This window comes from Marmota monax, unplaced genomic scaffold (assembly GCF_021218885.2).
Source record: "Marmota monax isolate L192 unplaced genomic scaffold, Marmota_monax_Labrador192_F-V1.1 WCK01_AAM20220418_F8-fsc00003, whole genome shotgun sequence".
Taxonomy (NCBI): domain Eukaryota; kingdom Metazoa; phylum Chordata; class Mammalia; order Rodentia; family Sciuridae; genus Marmota; species Marmota monax.
In genome coordinates, this window is record NW_026694084.1 from 8,969,608 (window position 1) to 8,988,036 (window position 18,429).

Genomic DNA, 18,429 nt, shown 5'->3' on the forward strand with positions numbered 1-18,429 from the left:
GCTTACGGCAGGATATAAAAACTAAGCTTGACATTTACACTCCTAGCGGCCTACATTTTTCCTATAAATGAATCACAGAAGGTAAACTAATTGTGAGCTGCATTTATGGACCTGAACCAGGTACAGCTGTTCCAAATAGGTTCACACTGAAACAACCAAATATGTATGTTTGCTGTCACATTTCCAGAAGTACATCTGCTTTGGGTGGTTTTGTTGGCCCACAGACTCTGTTGCCTCTACAACAGTGTGGAGAGATTTAGTTTGATAGGAACCTGTGAGAGGTGATCAATATTTAGAGAGTTTCAAGGTTGAAAAACAGTCTGTTCTTTTGAGATGTCATTTTGAATGACAGATGCACATGTGTGCCTCTGGCAAAACAGCCCAGTGCCTGTTTGGTGATCTGTGAACACAGCCCTTTGTGGAGAGTGTTGCTCTGTGGAGCTCCCCTTCATGCCTTGTTATTCTGCAGAGGGGGCATCTTCAGAGGGTCTGGTGAGCACATTCCCAACAGCCATGTACCTGGCCCGGCCAGCCAGCCTGCTTCCCTTCTTCTACAGACATGCCCTTCAACAATTTAATTCAGTCATCTGCTGGAGGAAAGTATTGTCTAAATGATTATTTCTGGGGGAAAAGCCAATAAAATTCACTAGTGAACGGGGTTCTAATTCCAGCTTCCCTATGTACTTGGGTGAATCATTTTATCTCCCTGGGCCACAGTTTCCTCATCTGTAAAATGAGAAGAATAATGATACTGACCTCATAGGTCTCTGATGTCAATTAAATGAAATAATGGATATTACATATCTCATATGATAGCTATCTTGGCCCTAAATGATGACCACTGTTATGTCAGTTATTTTGAAAGTCAAATGAGATTGTAGTCATCGAAGTACTTTTTTTCTTCATAATCACCACCATCATCACTGCCATTACCATATCACCACCATCATCACACCACCAGCATCAAGAATTCCTGTCTTCTGCAGAAAATTATAAGCCCCTCCTCAGTTTAACACAGGGCTGAATACACACATACACACACACACACAAAAAAAAAAAACCAATGAATTAAGATTATTTCATGACGGTGATGCAGTCTGTTAATATTCAACTTAAAATAAAATAAGGACATAAGAATAAAATTAGAAATCATACCTTCTAGGTGCCATTTTCTACTAATCTATACATCTGAGAGAAGTCACCTAAATGCTCTGAGCCTCATTTGACCATCTGTAAAATGGAGACATTGGGCCTCAATGTCTCCATTTTACAGATGCTCAAAAAACTTCACAATATCATGCAAAGTGAAGGAAAGAACTGTGGATTTCTGTGAAATGGGGGTTGGCTCCCTTGTTCTCCCATTTTCAGCCTTACCCTAGCCAATTAATTTTCCACATTGGGCCAGAAGGTCTTTCCTTAAGGAGACTCGATTATGTTCACTCACCTGCTTAAAGACAGGAATTGCCCATTGCCCTCGGAATGAAATCTAAATTCTATGGCATAGCGTGCCAATGGCAGCTCACAACCATAAGCATATATGTTCCCTATTGAGGACACAGTAGAAGTTGAGCTGCAATATTTCACTAGATAGAATATTATTTGCTTGTGGAAATAATGTGCAGACTAAGAACACGGAAAGCCAGATGCGGTGGCACATATCTGGAATCCCAGATGCTCCAGAGGCTGAGAAAGAAGGATTGTGAGTTCAAATCCAGTTGGTTAGAGAGGCCCTAACCAACTCAGTGAGACCCTATCTCTAAATAAAATATAAAAAACAGGCTGGGGATGTGACTCAGTGGTAAATCACACTGGGTTCAATTCCTGATTAAGAAGAAAAAAAATCCATATTTAAAAAATGCAAGAAAATACTATGTATATGTAATATGATTATAACTAGGTTAAATAAGACAAAGTAGTTCACTGTTTTAAAAAAAAGCTGCATTTTTTAAAAACTCAAAATGTGAATAGTAATTGATTTGAATAATTTTTCCTTCTTTGTAACTCTACTGTATTTTGCAATATTTTTTCTTTGATGGGAACATATTATTTTCAAATATTGAGTTGGGGGGTATAGCTCAGTAGTAGGACACTTACTTAAGCATGTATGAGGCCTTGGATTCAATCCTCAGTATTGCAAAATATATATATTTATTTCTTTTTTTCAGTGCTGGGGATTGAAATAACATGGCCTTGTGCATGATAGGCAAGCACTGTGGCATTGAGGTCTAACCCCAAGACCCTTTTATTTATTCATTCATTCATTTTAATTTTAAACAAATCTTTATTATACAAAAGTTGCCATATAATTGAATATTTCTCTACTTTATATACAGCCATTTTCCTCAGAAAAGCTGCTTCTGTGCGTCTTATCTGGGGATAGCAAGCACTAAAATTCTGATTTTAGCACATAGTTTTGTAAAGTTTTTGAGTGCTCTGGAAAATTTGAGGTCCAACGTCCCCATTTTATCGTCATTTAGTAGGAATGCCTGTGATTTAAGTTGAAAGTAGTACATTGATACGTGGCTCTTGAACCCCATATCAGAAATGCACAGATGTCTTTTTATTAAATAAAAATTATCTGTAGGCATGGACAATGACAGCAGTAAACCATTATAAACTGTCAACTGAATCCTGTATCTGAGAGTGATAGTGATTTTCTTAAATACCAAATATTATGTATATTACATATACATAATATTTTCTTGCATTTTTTAAATATGGATTTTTTTTCTTCTTAATCAGGGATTGAACCCAGCGTGGTTTACCACTGAGCCACATCCCCAGCCTGTTTTTTATATGATATATATATTTTATATATAATGATCTTTTCTTTGGTCATTTTCTTTAACTGACTTCTCTGAAGCTTTGATGTGGAACCCTGCCTAGAGCTTCCTGTCACTGTTTGCTAATAATGTGCTATTCTGAGAATTAGTACATGTCACCTCCCATCATGCCCATTCCAGGGTCCTTGTCTTCTTAGGTATTTCTGTGACTATAGTGTCTACTGTAGTTAACAGAGAAGTCACCCCAACAACATTCAATTTGTGTGTGTGTGTGTGTGTGTGTGTTGCTACGGATTGAACTCAAGGGCCTTGTGCATGTGAGGCAAGCATTCTATCAACTGAGCTATATCCCCAACTCACCCACTCCAACAGCATTCAATAAAACAGTTTTCATAACATTTGTTGGATCAATATTTTTTTCCACACTCACAAAATCTCCAAGCATAGCACTGTAATTAAATTTTGAGGAACTTTGCAAAATGTTTTCCACTATTAATGATCCTTCAACACCTGCATTCTTAGCTATGGTTATTGCAAGAATTTTGAGTGTTCTTTTAATAATTTCTATACCATTTTTCTTTAAATCTTCATTAGCTGGAGTCAGGGAGTCCAAGCCTGGAAATCCCTGAAGCAGAGTACAACCCCCACCCAGAACAATGCCTTCTTCAAAAGCAGCTCTGCATCACTGAGGGCATCTGCAACTCTGTTTTTCTTTTCATTCACTTCAGACATCTCTTGTCCCCACAATCTGCATCACAGCTAATCCATTTGAAGATTTTGCTGGTTGATCATTCATTTTTTCCCTTTCAAATTCACTAGGTGTGATTTCTAATTGCTGAGTGATTTCTTGAATTTCTTTCAATTTCAGCTTTGTCACCTTTTCCTTTCAAGAGCATGGCATCATCTTTGGTGACAATGACCTCTCCAAATCTTCCTACGTCCTGAAGTTGAACATCTTCAATATCTTCTCCAAACACTGCACCAACAGTGGCAATAGCCACATCTTTAAGTTGGTTCTATTTTTACCCAAAACTGGAACTTTGTCGCAATTTGAAGACAAACTTTTAGCCTATTCAAAACATATATACTTAGAGCCTCAATATCTTCAGCAATTATGACCAAGGGTTTGCAGTGAGGATTGGTAATTTCAAGGGCAGGTACAGTGGCCTGGACATGAGAAATTTTCTTTTCACTCAATTAGAACATAGGCATCCTAGAATTCACACTTTATGATCTTTTGATATATTCATGCAATTGGGAGAAATATAGCCTTGATCCAACATCATGCCTCCTGCAATTTCGAATTCATCATTTAGTGTTTTTCCACTCCTAACTGTGATGACAGCCTTTCTTCTGACCTTCTTTGATGCATCAGAAATGATATTGCCAATTTTTTGGTCTCCATTTGCAGAAATTGTGGCAATTTGAGCCATTTCTTTAGGGATTGTCACAGGTTTAGACAGCTTCTCCCCCCGCCTTTGGTGTGTGTGTGAGTGGTATCAGGGATTGAACTCCGGGGCACTCAACCACTGAGCTACACTCCCAGCCGTTTTTTTTTTTTTTTTGTATTATATTTGAGACAAGGTCTACTGAGTTGCTTAGGGCCTCACTGTTGCTGAGGCTGACTGGCTTTGAACTCGAGATCCTCCTGCCTCAGTCTCCCAAGCCTCTGGGATTATAGGTGTGCATCACTGTGCCTGGCTAAACTGCTTCTTAAATTCAGTAATGGTTACATCCATAGCTAATCTCACACCTCTCCTGATCTCCACAGGATTAGCACATTGAAGCTTTCCTTGGCAAGAGAGCCTGCTAGTACAATCACAGTAGTGGTGCCATTCCCAGCCTTTTCATTGGTTACCAGCAACAAATTTAGTTACAATATTTTTGTATTTGTTCTTTAGTTAATTGACTTTGCAATAGTCACACAATCTTTTGTTACTTTGGGATCTCTCCAACTCTACTCAATAATTGCTGTTCTTCCCTTTGGTTCCATTGTAATGACTACAACATTAGCTAAAAGTTCTACATCTTGAAGCATGAAGGCTCAGGAATCTGCACCAAATTTTATGCCTTTAGCATAAGCCTGAGCCAAGCCCTGGACACTGGTCTCATCTGACAATGGACTGTGGGTATTCAAAGTATTTCTAAGGGGCATTGACATAATGCTCTCAGTGAGGCAGGCCATCAGGGGTGAGTGAAGGCTTACTTTTTATTTTTGAGACAGCGTTTCACTGAGTTGCCCAAATTGACCTCCAATTTTTGATCCTCCTGCCTCAACCTCCTGAACAGCTGGGATTACAGGCACATACCACATACATAGTTGCTTTTTTTTTTTTTCTTATTCCAAAAGTAAAGCATATTTATTAAAGAAACTTCAGAAAATTCAATTAAGAGAAAGAATGAAAACTACCTTTACTCCTTGTCTCTCAGAAATAATCACCGTGAAATCTCAATATTCTTATTTTTGTATAATTTATGTATATGAAAATTTAAAACATAAAAATTCCAGTACTTGGAATGACTCAAACCATGTGAGCAGTACCCTTCATGGATTCTCTCTTCACAAGGCTTACTCCTAGCTGAGTGTTAGATGACTTACCCGAGATCCATTTGGATTTGGGGTTTGTTTGTCTTTTTGTTGTGTTGGGGTTTCTGATAGGGTGGTTCCTGTTGTCCCTAAGGCCGAAGGAAAGAACAGTGAGTGTAGGCTGAGATTCTTCCGTGGACCTGGCCCACATGGCCCATAGCTGGGTAATTGGGGATGTGATTCAAGTACAGTCATTCGTGCCCACAAAGATAGTTTCACCCAAACTGGAACCTAGTAGGGAGACTTTTATAGAAACTCAGCCCACTCACATGGCCTGATCCTACCGGGAACCAAACTGTGGGGCTTGCCAGTCAGCAGTGGAACAAGCTTATGTATTCAACGTCTGCTTGCCTGGAGATGTACCTAGTAGAGACGCTGGCTGTCAGGGTGCAATGGCTACCAAGACAGCAAGATCCCACTTAGGGGTGGAAATGCTCCCTCCTCAATGAAAAAGAGGACTGAGGAGTTGGTTCTGTAATGGGCAACAGGAAGGAATTTCCAGAGAGAGGCTAGAAAAAAATGGTGCAGAGTTTATAATGTTCCAGGGAATGGAATAAGACCAGAGGGACTTCCAAGTAATGAACAGGAAACAGCAAAAGATGGGGTGGAATTCTCAGGGGGTTGAATGCATGGTGAACAAGGCCAATATCATTCCACAGGCAGTGGAGAGACGCAGAGGGAGTTTAAGTAGAGTGGAGATGTTGGGTTGGATTTGGGCAACTCTGGCCTCCCTTTCACCCCTCTCCAAGGTACCCCTACAGTCCCCTTCCCCAACTTTCAGACCCTTTCCTCAGACCCCTAGATTTCTTTATTTTTTTTTACTTGTTGTTAGACCTTTATTTATTTTATTTATTTATATGTGGTGCTGAGAATTGAACCCAGTGCCTCACACATGCTAGGCAAGTGCTCTACCACTGAGCCACAACCCCAGCCCAGACCTTTAGAATTCTAAGGTAACTTTAAATCATAAAGGGTAAATGACAGAAGACAGCCTCAGGATGGTGTGCTGTAATAATAATCAAAACCTCCATCACCAGGGCTAATCATCTGACTATAGAATTATTGATGACGGCCAAGAGGTAGGAGAAAATCAGCCAGACATACTTTAACCATGGATTGTTCTCTCAATGGTCGCACCCACTTCACAAATGACCAGCTTGGTCTCAAAGGAAACTGAACAAGCACCTGGACGCTGTGTTCCACGAACACAGAGCTATTGCCACACAGAGGGACTCAACTATGGAATGAAAGTATCCTTGGGTCACCCAGGCTCTTCTGGAAAGCAAACTAGATTGATTTCCTTTATTCTTATCACATTTTGGCATCTCCTCTTGTCCCTCATCTTATGACCAACTTCTGAGAATGACTAATGATTGGAGAAAGAGCCAGGAGTGTCCAGGTTATTCATAAATTGGACACCGAGTCTTGGTGTCATCAGAAGCGGTCTTTGTTTCATTTTCATGACAAATAGACCTAAACCTTGAACGGCTGAGCAGAAATTCATTGCATTGTCTCTGAGTCTCATCCTGCAGGGCTTCCAGTATTTTTTTTTTTACTCCCCTAAAATATATTTGTCTTCTCCAAATCTTTGAAATCTCATCAATGCAGCTACTATAATAAATCTTTTGAATTATGGAAATGTTAATGCAACAAAGCAATCACTTCTTGCCAAAAGGCAGTGTCAAATATTATCAAGTAAATCTCTGATAACCCAAGAAAGAAATTTCTATTCTTTCTATGCCTTTTCCCCACCAACACACCACCCACACCCTTTCCCTTTGGCCTCCCTGCCACCAACACACACATCACATTTCCCCCTAAACATCGCCTCAACTGGCACCGTGGGACTCCTGAAGGCCCATTTCCTGCAGGGCCAGCACTGTGATGTTCCATGATGTTCTGTTTGCTCTGTAAAAAGTTCAGTGTCATCCTCTGATGTTTGAAGTCCCCCCTGCTATGGTACATGGGCAAACTTACCTGCCTCCGTCATCTCCTCCCCCCCGCTGTTCTGTGGGCAGATGGGCCTCTCTTGTTGTGATTGCTCATTTCTGCCCTCATCTCCTTTCAGTGGTGGGGTTTCTTATTGTTCTAACTAACAAAAATAGCAACAATACTTGCCCGGAACTTAGGGTGAGTGAGGCCCTCTTCTAAGCACATTTGGAGATGTTGACGCACTGAACCCTCCCCACAAACATTGGAGGCTGATAAACCTGACTCACAAACAAGGAAATGGAGGCACTGAAAGTTTAGGTCACCCAGCCACCAAGAGGCAATATCTTGTAATCACCCCCCCCCCAAAATTTTACTTCTTTGAGTCTCATTTTCTTCTCTTCTATTTGGTTCCTATTTAATTGAATTCAACTGAGTTCAAACAACAATTACTACTTTGCTTCAAAAATGCTTTGTCAGGCACTTGGGATTCAAGGGTGAAGGAGTCGAAACCCCATAAGCAAGCACTTGGCAGACCAGAGTGGGTTGGGTGGGGAAGGGGGAGGCTGGACAAGGTGCCTGAGAACTTGGAAGGGCAAGTGAGAGCCGGGGGCGCCTCATCTGTGACATTTCAGTGGGTGTATGTGATAGCACCTGGGAGTCCCCGGCCACTAGTTCCACTAGAATATTATTATTTGGTTTCCTTCCTCTGTTTCTTTCTTTAGTTTTGGTAACTTCGATTTCTTTCCCCTTTGTCCCAGGAGAGCAGTTTTTGAAATTAGCTATGCATTAAAATCATCCTTTGTGGCATTAGCTGGCTGGTTTGCCTCTAGGCTATGGGTCAACCCATTTCTCCACCCGTTATTTAAAGGTGGCATATTAGTGAGTCTGGCTAATGGAATGGGGATGGAAATAGCACCTGTCACCTCCAATCCTGGTCCATAAAAATTCTCTCCAGTCCTTCTCTCCTGCCTCCCCTTTCCTAGCTGAATTCTAGCATTCAGTGGAGGACTCCAGGGGGATTCCAGCACTCATGCCAGTTTGAGAATCATGATCAACACTTCTGCTTTAAGCATGCTGCCTCCCAACCTTTGCAGGCCCACTGGGCTCGATGTTTCTTGGGTAGCTTACCAATGCACATTCTTTAATTCTTTCTCCTTAGGAGACATTCCCTTCACAGAGTTTGCTATTAGCTTTTTTTTTTGAACTCAGGGGCACTTAACCACTGAGCCACATCCCCAGCCCTTTTTTTATATGTGTGTTTAGTTTAGTTAGAGCAAGGGTCTTACTGAGCTGCTTAGGGCTCTCTAAGTTGCTGAGGCTGGCTTTGAATTTGCAATCCTCCTGCCTCAGGGATTACAGATGTGTGCTACCACACCCAACTGCTATTGGCTTTGTAAGGAGTTAAAAGCTGTGGCTGTCTGAGGGTCCTAACATGCACTGGAGCTACCCCTAAAAACATTTTCCTTTCCCTTGGAGTCATATGGTACTATATAAAGGCAGACACTGAGAGTGATTTTGGTGACCTGTGAAATTTGCTATCTGTAAAAAAAAATATAGCTATTATTTTGAAAAAAATACAATAAACATATAGGAATCTAGTAATACATGAGCATCTAATATGTGCCAAGCCTTGTGCAAAGGCCCTGAAATTGCAATAGCTCATTTAATCTTTGCAGCAGCTGTAGGTGGCAGACATTATTATTATTAGTCTATGATATGAATGAAGGACAGGCACAGAGATGTAAAGTTATTCACCCAGGGTCCCCCCTGAGGAGCAGCAGAGCCAGGATTGAAAGGCCATATGACCACTTTGCAGAGAGGCTTTGGCCCTGGGCCCCTGGATCTACCACCTCCCTGTCACATGCACTCTCTTTCCTCTCACTCAGTGGTCTTTTTCCATCCAGACTGCTCCGCATGATTCCGCTCCTTTTGCCCACTGCTCACCACACTTTCTGTAATGAAAATTTAGTCAATTTGAACAAAGCCCCCGACCTGATGATTCTGCCTAGTTTTCTCCAGTTTGAGATTCTTCATCACCATGGCAACCAGATTCTTGGCTGAAACCGGATCCCTGGAGGTAAGAAAATGCTGGAAGGAAGCAAAGTGTGGTGAAGACTCCTAGAGCTGGAACACGATTCCTTCCTGCAGCAGCCGCCATTGCCCTGCTCCCAGTCTGCCTCTCCCTCCCTCATTCAAGACCTGTTTAGCCATTAATGCCCTCATGGGCCTACAGAAATGTTTGTTTGTCAGGAACTCCAAAGTAAGAAGAGAAAACTACACGACTGAAATTAAAGAAGGTTTGATTGAATGCCTACAAAAATGGCATGCTAATTTCATGCATAAATTGGAAATTCATAAAAAATTCATGACGCTTAAAAACAATAAGGCTTGCATTTCTTCCTTTGCAAAGATTTTTGTTTGCATACTGATGGTGTAGAAAGCACAGCCCATTGTAAATTGAATGTATTCCTTGTAGGCGAATTATCTCAAAAGCAGAATTATAAAAGTCATTACCATTTTTTTTACAGCCAAAATACGAACAAATACTACTTGCTCACGTTGGCTAAATACTTACTACATGAGACTTGGATGTTTTTTTAATATGCTTGACATGATGTGAGGTGTAGCCTTTAAAAAGAATTCTGTAAAACACTTGGAATCAGTAAACTCAAGAAAGCTCAGTATGGGCAAGAAGCAGGGCTTGGATACAAGAGGTCAAGGGTGGGCTTTGAGAGGGCACCTCTCAGCCCTGAGCTGGGAGGCCCAAGAGGGAAGACAGCATTCTTGAATGAAATGGCAGCCTTTACCCAGGAGGGTATCTCAGGAGAGGGCGAGTGTCTGAACATGTCCAATGGATTCCAGCTGCCCAACTGGAATGAAGCCAGGAAGGTCTGCTTTCCATTTTCCCTTCGCTGTAGGAGATGGTGAGGCTTTTATTTTTAAAGGGGAATGGAGTAAGAGGGGCTGAAAACATCCAGTTAACCTTTTTGCCCTTCAGTGAGGTGAGAGTGTGACTTCCTTGTCATTCAGGGCTGGCCCAAGAGCTCACTGCACTCGGAGGCACCGCCAATTCACATCTATTTTCTTATCAAAGTCCTGGACTGGAAGGAGACCAAGCAGCAATCACCCCACATCGTCATCCCCACATTGGGGTGGTGCAGGCAGGGCTCTGTGGCTCTGTGATAAAACTTGCCTATGGGAGTTCATCAGGGAGCCGCCTGTCCTTGGTCACAGCCTGCTTCTCTTGATAAAGCAGGAAAGGCACAAGGCTTTCCCCCCCACCCCCGCCCCTTGGGGTCCCAAGACTTAATGTGCCACTGCAAGCCTAGAATTTCATTTTCTCACGTGCAGTGAGGATAATCTATGCCACTTGTTCCTGTCAGAAATTGCCTTCTACAATGGGGTAACAGATACAAGATTGTATTAAGAGATTTAAAGTGTTACAACTCGTCGCATGGTCCTCAGACCTGCAGCCTTCATCACAGAGAGCCTATCAGAAATACAGTCCCACAGGCCCTGTCCCAGCCCTGCTGAATCAGAATCCGCCTGTTAATAAGCTCCCAGGGGATTTGTATGAAAATTAAGGGTTCAGAAGCAATGGCTTTAAAAACTGCACATCAGACCTTGAAAGGTATCATTAGCTAATGATTTGTTGAATGTCTGACTTCTCTGTTAGCTCCTGAGGTCAGGATCCAATGTGGCTTGTGTCCCATTGTTCCCACATTTTGACCCAGTGGCAGACAAATGGTGGGCACTCCATTAATATTTGTTAACTTAATAAGTCTTACATCCTGTGTGACTGACCCCAGAGGGTGGGAAGAATAGACAGGATACTAAACTTCTACCCCAGTGAGAAGTGCCCCCTGCATTTGGTACTTGTAAAAAAGCTTAGCCCTGCGGTACAGAAGCTCTCAAACTTGAGGGTGTATCAGGATTCCCTGGAGGTCTTGTGAAAACGTAGATTGTGGGACCCCGCCCCCAGGGTTTTGGACCAGGAGGGCTGGATCTGGATGAAGAATGTGTATTTCTAAGGAGTTCCAGATGCTGCTGGTCCACTAACCTCACCTGGAGAACACAGCCCCCTACCTCGGTGATGTCTGAATATGTGCCTTTATATTTTAAAGGCAGAATATGAGGCATTCACAGTGACAAAAATATCAACTTGGCAAGAAAAAGCATTTCCAGACCAAGGGATTTGAATGCTATTTCAGGTCCTAGAGTGCTTTTCAGATGGCTGTGCAGTCTGACATGGGGTGTAGATAGATGCACTTGGAGCCCCATCATTTGGGGCTCCAAGATAGGGTCGTACACGAGAGTCACTCATATAACTTTTAAATTTTCCTCCCCATTCCCAGACTCCCGAATCACCAGGGGCAGGCCTCAGGTGTCTGCACCTTGTATTAATCAGACCAGTCCCCTCAGGTTATACTTATCCCAAATAGTAACTATAATAAACCCATTTCCTCCATGTCAGGCCTGAGCTAAGTACTTCACACATGTTATCGTATAAAACTGTCACAATAGCCTGTGAGGTTAGTTTTCTATTGCTGCAATAACAAAATACCAAAAACTTAGGGGCTTAAAGTAACACAAATGGGATAGTTTTCCTCATTTTCTTCTCAGAGGATTTGTCACTGATGTACAGAAATGCCTCTCCTTGGTCTATACCCAAAAGTCTTAAAATCAGCATACTACAGGGACACAGCCACATCAATGTTTATAGCAGTACAATTCACAATAGCTAAACTGTGGAACCAAACTAGATGCCCTTCAGTAGATGAATGCATAAAAAATGTGGCATATTTACACAATGGAATATTACTCAGTAATAAAAGAGAATAAAATCATGGCATTTGCAGGTAAATGGATGGCATTGGAGAAGATAATGCTAAGTGAAGTTAGCCAATCCCCAAAAAACAAATGCCAAATGTTTTCTCTGATGTAAGGAGGCTGACTCATAGTGGGGTAGGGAGGGGGAACATGGGAGGAATAGATGAATTCTAGATAGGGCAGAGGGGTGGGAGGGAAAGGGAGGGGACAGGGGATCTGCAAGGATGGTGGAATGTGATAGACATCATTATTCAACATACATGTATGAAGACACGAATTGGTGTCAACATATTTTATATAGAACTGGAGACATGTAAAATTGTGCTGTATATGCATAATAAGAATTGTAATGCATTATGCTGTCATTGTTTTAAAAAAATCAATAAAAAATAATAACACAAATGTTTTCCTACAGTTTTGAATGTCAGAAGTCTGGCATTGGTCTCATTGGCCTAAATTCATGGTTCTGGCAGAACACCATTCCTCCCCTGGACACTGTATGTGTCTGCTTTGGAGCACTTTCTAGCTTCTAAAGGCTGCTCACCTTCCTTGGTTTCCTTCCTCCTGAAAGCCAGCAAGTAATGCTGCATTTCTCTGGGTCTCTCTTCAGTAGTCACATCTCTCTTCTGATTCCTCCTTCCACTGTTCAGTATTCTTTGATTTTATTGGGCCTACCTGGATGATTCAGAAGATTCCTTCTATTTTCAGATTGACTAATAAACAATCTTAATTCTATCTGCAACTTTAATTTCCCTTTGCCATGAAACCTACATATCTCTAGATTCCAATGATTGGGATGTGGACATCTTTGGGAGTCCACTATTCTACTTACCACAGTAAGAACTCCTATTTTCCACCATTTTGGAGATAAGTATATTGAGATTCAGAGAGATTGGGCATTTTCCTAAGGCCACCACAAGAACTGACTCTCTTTGCCTAGGTTTTCCACAGCAGAGCCTAACAGAAAAGCATAAAAGTGAACCCATTATTGGGGAGTGTGATCTCATGAGTGGGAGACATGGGGGCCAAAGCAAAGGAGGTGGGGGAATTACAATTCAGGGTCCACCTGGCTATCTCCTGGGAGCAGACGGTGAGGTGAGAAAGGGAAGACTTTTGGTAGCAGGTTGCCTCCATGTCCCAGATTGCACTTGCTGAAGCACCAAGAAGGTCTCTCACATTGTGATCTCAGAAGCCCCAGGTGTGGTGCTGTCAGGTTGTACCTGTGTGAAGCTGGTTGGCTCCAGCTTGGTACTGGTCACTAACCCCACCCCACCCTCCCCTGGGAAGGGACTGGAATAAGAGATAGCTGAGGTTGAGAGGCCCTGATGGTTGGTATACTAAACCCACAGAACTCTCCCTGACCCTGGACATCTGAGTTCAAACTGTGTGTCTTAGCCCCATCACAACAGTTATGTGTACTCACCTGTACTAAGGTAAGTGCCATTCATCTGGTAGCCCTGGCCTCCTTGAGAGGGTCAGCTCTATTCCTGATGACACTCTTGAGAGCATGGTGGTATCCGAAAGTTCCTCATTCAAGCATGAGCCCTGGAGCCTTTCTCTGAGACTACTCCCCATCCTAGCCCCCTGGATTTCCCCAACCCTGGGGTAGTGGTAGGGGGTAGGGAGGACCTTCCCCTGAGTACTTTTCATGGTCTACACCTACAGCTTCATAATCAGGCCCAACCATACTGCAATGTGGTGGCAGTGATCAAAAGTCACAAAAAACACAAATATCTGATTTTCTGGGCATTTCTCCAATTGTGTTGATAAGACTTTCATCACCATGCTGAAAATTTGGAGAAGAAAATGTTTATTTCGGGGTTATGGTGTCAGAGGTGCAATCCATGGTCAGCAGATTCCAATGGTCTGGGTTTGAGGTGAAGCAGAACATCAGAGTGGAAGGATGTAGTGGAGAAAAGCTGCTCAGCTCACAGAAGCCAGGAAACAGAGAGAGAAAGAAAGGGGCTGTGACTGATATACTTCAGCAATGTCTCCAGTGACCTATTTCCTTTAGTCATACTCCACCTGACTCTAGTTACCACCCACTAATCCAAATTATTAATCCAGCTAATGGATGAACTCACTTATTAGGTTAGAAAAGCTCATGTCCATTTCATAGTGCAAAATGTATTTAGTTCGTCTCCCAGGATCTCCAATAGTCTCAGTATTTCTTAAAAGTCCAAGTCTAATGTCTCCTCTGAGACTCAAGGCAAATTCTTAGTTGTGAGCCTCTATAAGAATCAACAGTGAGTTATACACATCTAATTTACAATGTCTTATACATTCCCATTCCAAAAGAGTGGATTAGGGACATAAAAAGAAGGGCTGGGACCAAAGCAAGATTAATACCCACCTGGGCAAATATTAGGTCCTATAGCTCCATGTCTACCATCCAGGGCGTATGGTGGTGAGATGTGGGTCTCAAAAAGCTTGAGCATCCTGACCCCTTTGACCTTGCTGGCTATAACCCATGTGGCCTCTTTCTGCTTCCTGCTTGCAACTTTCCTCAACAGATGATCCATATTCCTGGCATCTCTTAATTCCAAGGGTCTCCATTATAGATTTGGCTTCCCTCTCACAGGTTCACACATCACCCTCTCAGGGGCTGCCCACAGGGATACAGACCCTGCTACATTTTTCCTGGACTCTCAGGTCTTCCTTTGAAATCTCAGTGGAAGTTTTCACGAGCACTTAATTCCAGCATCTTACATTCCTGCAGAACCAGCACAACTCTATCAAGGTCTTCTGCCAGCTCAAACAGTAGCTGGGTCCCTTTGGACCATAGATGTAGTGGCTTTAGCATAGTGAAACAAATCCTGGGGAATCAACTTCCTAGGTATCCTTGTGTGTACAGGGTGCCTGGCTTCAAGATCTCTTAAAGGAGTTTTAACTTTTATACCCTTGAGCCTAAGATGTGTGTGACCTGGCTGATTTTTGAGATGCCCTTGAGACATCTTTCCTATTGTCTTAAGTAAACTACTTAACTTCTCTTTAGAGGCTATAATCTCTTTAGCAATCATACCTTCCTTGTCTCAAATTTTACATGTGCTTCTTTTCTGGCCAAATTACAATTTTTTTTTTTATATCTTTCCTCTGTGTTCTTCTGATTCTCATAGTAAACCTGGCTAAAAGCTACCTAATTAATTTTGGCTTACCATTTGATGTCCTGCACAGTGCCCTCCCACCCCAAATTCGTGTTCACCTGGAACCTCAAACTATGAGCTTTTTTTTTTTTTTTTTTTTTAAAATAAGGTCTTTGTAGATGTAATTAGTTAAGATGAGGTCACACTGGATTAGTGTGGGCCTGAAACTAATACTACTGGTGTACTTATAAAAAGAGGGAAATTTTGACACTTAAACATAGACACAGGGGAGAAGGCCATGTGAAGACAGAGGCGAAAACAAGGGAGAGGAATGCCAAGGAATGTCAAGGTTGCTGGCAGCCACTAGAAGCTGAAAGAGGCAAGGAAGAATTCTCCCCTGGAGCCTTTGGAAGGAGTGTGATCCTGCTGTCACTTGATTTCAGCTTCTAGTTTCCAGATTGTGTGAAGATAAATTTCTGTTATTTTAAGCTATCGAGTTAGTGGCCCTATATTAGAAGAGCCACAAGACTTTAAGATCCTTGAGGGCAGGGCCCAGGATTTTTTTGTCCACTACTGAATCTTGGAGTCCAACAGAGTCTCTAATGCATAAATGGTCCTCAATATATTTTTGTTGAAGGAAGGTAACAAGGACCACATTGATCTGCTTGGAGGAGAGCAACAGCAAGAGAGTGAGAAATTGAACTTGGCTCTTTCTTCCCAGTCTCACTCTCAGATGCTGAAATGGCTATTTTGGGTGAATGCAAATTGTGGCTGTGGCCAGTGTCTTCGGTCCAAGGCCACAAATGCACGCACTGAGCCAGGATTATAGTCCCAAGAGTTTATTTTTAAAGTGGCCACGCCTGACCTTCAGGCTCAGAGGACTGTAGGCTCAGACTTTTCCAGTCAGGGTCACCGACTGTCACCCCAGAAAAGCCACATGTTCCAAAATGGAAGAGGCCCTCACCTTCCTCCTCTATAGCTAAGGAATACCTTCCCCTCCCATCTGGCGCCTACACATTGACCACTTTTTGGCGTGGTTTGGACACCCACAAATCACAAGCTGTTGCTCTTGGCTTGAAGCTCTACTTTCTTGAATTAAATTATAAGTTTGAGTGATATGCAGCCCACGGGGTGCGGCAGCTGGGCCAGTGTGCTCTCCCACGAAGGCAGAGGGCTTTCTCTGACCCCTGGATCTTCCTGAGAAGGGACAGGACAACATTCTCCAGAACTGCTAGATCTCTGTTTAATTTTCCTTTAATTGAGCCACAAGACAGCAGCAGTCAGCTGGCCACTGGGGAGACATTGGTTGCCAAGGATCAGGATTCTCTTTGTCTCAGAGGCCTCCCTGGGTTCCACCTTCAAAACACTTCAGCCAGGATCCCAAAAACAATAAGGGAAAATAGTATCAACCCAATGGGACTCCAAGTAACTTTTTTTTTCATTTTCACAAATTATATTTTTCTTATTTATTCTTTGTGTCAATAAAGAATGACTTGACACCCTCTAAACAAACACACACACACACACACACACACACACATATGTTACTGTTTGTCCCCAAGTTGGACTTCCTTGGAAGTCTGCTTACTCACCCTGCACCCACCATGAGAATTACTGCACCTGTCAACTCATGGAAGTAATGAGCTGAAGACGTCACAGGGCTGATTTGGAAAATACCAAGGAACCAAGCAGACTTCCTGAAGTTCCCTAAGGGGGGCAAGGAGGAGGGTGTACACCAAGCCACGGGCGCTAAGTACCTCTGACAATGGCCATTCCTCCTCTCCTTCCTCATTCCCACCTTCCCCATCCCCCTCCTCTCTCTTCTTGCGCTTATAGTCAAAGGCGCTCTCCCGCCAGATCCCTCTTCTCTCAGCCCCTTCTGCTGTATGAGACATATGTGAATCTCCCGTATCTCCCTCACCTTTTCTTAATCAAGGTGATTTTGCCTTTGCCCAGCTTCTCCCTACATCACACTGTACAATCCAATAGCTGAGCCGGCTGAATGAATAAGATGCCCTTCCTCCCCTAGGAAGCACCTGGCTTCCCCATCACAAGCTGAGATCTTTAGCAGCTAGAAATAACCATGCCTTTTGTTGACATACACAATCTCGGAAAGTTCAGGGTTGGCCTCTGTGCCTTCTCCCCACTTCCTGGTGATGCCAGAGAACTAGAAAGCACGTGGTACAGGGGGTGGGAGAAGGCCAGCATTTCAATTCTGGACTGAGGCTGGTTGATTGAATCTGGGCATGTATTTTTTTTTCCCTTGGAGAGAGATATGTGGTGATTGGCACAGGTATAGTAAAACTAAAGTATGTGAGCTGGAGATGGGGTGAGGGGGTGGTGCGGGTTGTGGCAGGTGTCCTTAAGCAAGTAAGAAACTTCATGGAAAATGAAGATTTTTCACATGAGTCATTGAAAAAAAAAAACAACAACATTATAGAAATGTCACATTTCTAAGATGCCCTGTGGGAAGTTGGTGAGAAGTGATCCCAGGACGCCTCAGTGAGAGCTGAGCTCCTGGATGATCCCAGAAGGACTGGTAGTGGACCTGGGCCTCTCTTCCTTGGAGTCCAGGATCAGAGGCATGAGGCCTTCTGGGGCCTCAGCCACTCAGCAGTGGAGAGCCCTGTGGCCTCACAAGTTGGGACCTATGTGTCCAATGTGTTCATGGCGTGGACTTGGCTGAGGTTGAAGGTGGGAGGCTAATCCAGAGGATGGAGCTTAACAGTGAAGATCCAGGTGGGAGGAAAGAAGGAAAGGCAGGCTGGAGGCTGGGGCCTGGTTCTAGGAATTGAGCTTCAGCTGGGCAAGACCTCAGGTAGTGCCTGCTGGGTTTGGAAGTACCATCTAACCCTCCAAACGAAGGGTCTAGAAGAACATGGTATGATGTTGGGTCCTGCAAAGCTGGCTGAGATCCAGAAATAGACCTCAAGCTATGTTAGCAAATTGATGCACAAGTCCAGCTGATCCACTGAGCTGACCCACTGTGGTAGGGTCTAGAAAAGTATGATTTAGATGGTCTGTATATACCCCAAGTCAAACTCCCCGCCTTCTTCCCTCCCTACTTCCCTCCCTCCCTTCCTTTCCCGGATTCATTCACACTCTGTTGCCAAGCCATCTCTTAGGCAATGAGACCACCACTGTAAACACAACTCCTAGCCTCATGGAGCTTATAGTAGACAAGTAAAAAAAAAAAAGTTAAGTACATAATGAT

General features: G+C 43.0%; 1 pseudogene; it reads right to left on the reverse strand.

The window, feature by feature from the left end:
* Positions 1 to 2,785: 2,785 nt before the first annotated feature.
* Positions 2,786 to 7,360, reverse strand: LOC124107032 (60 kDa heat shock protein, mitochondrial-like; annotated as a pseudogene).
* Between the last annotated feature and the right edge of the window lie 11,069 nt (positions 7,361 to 18,429).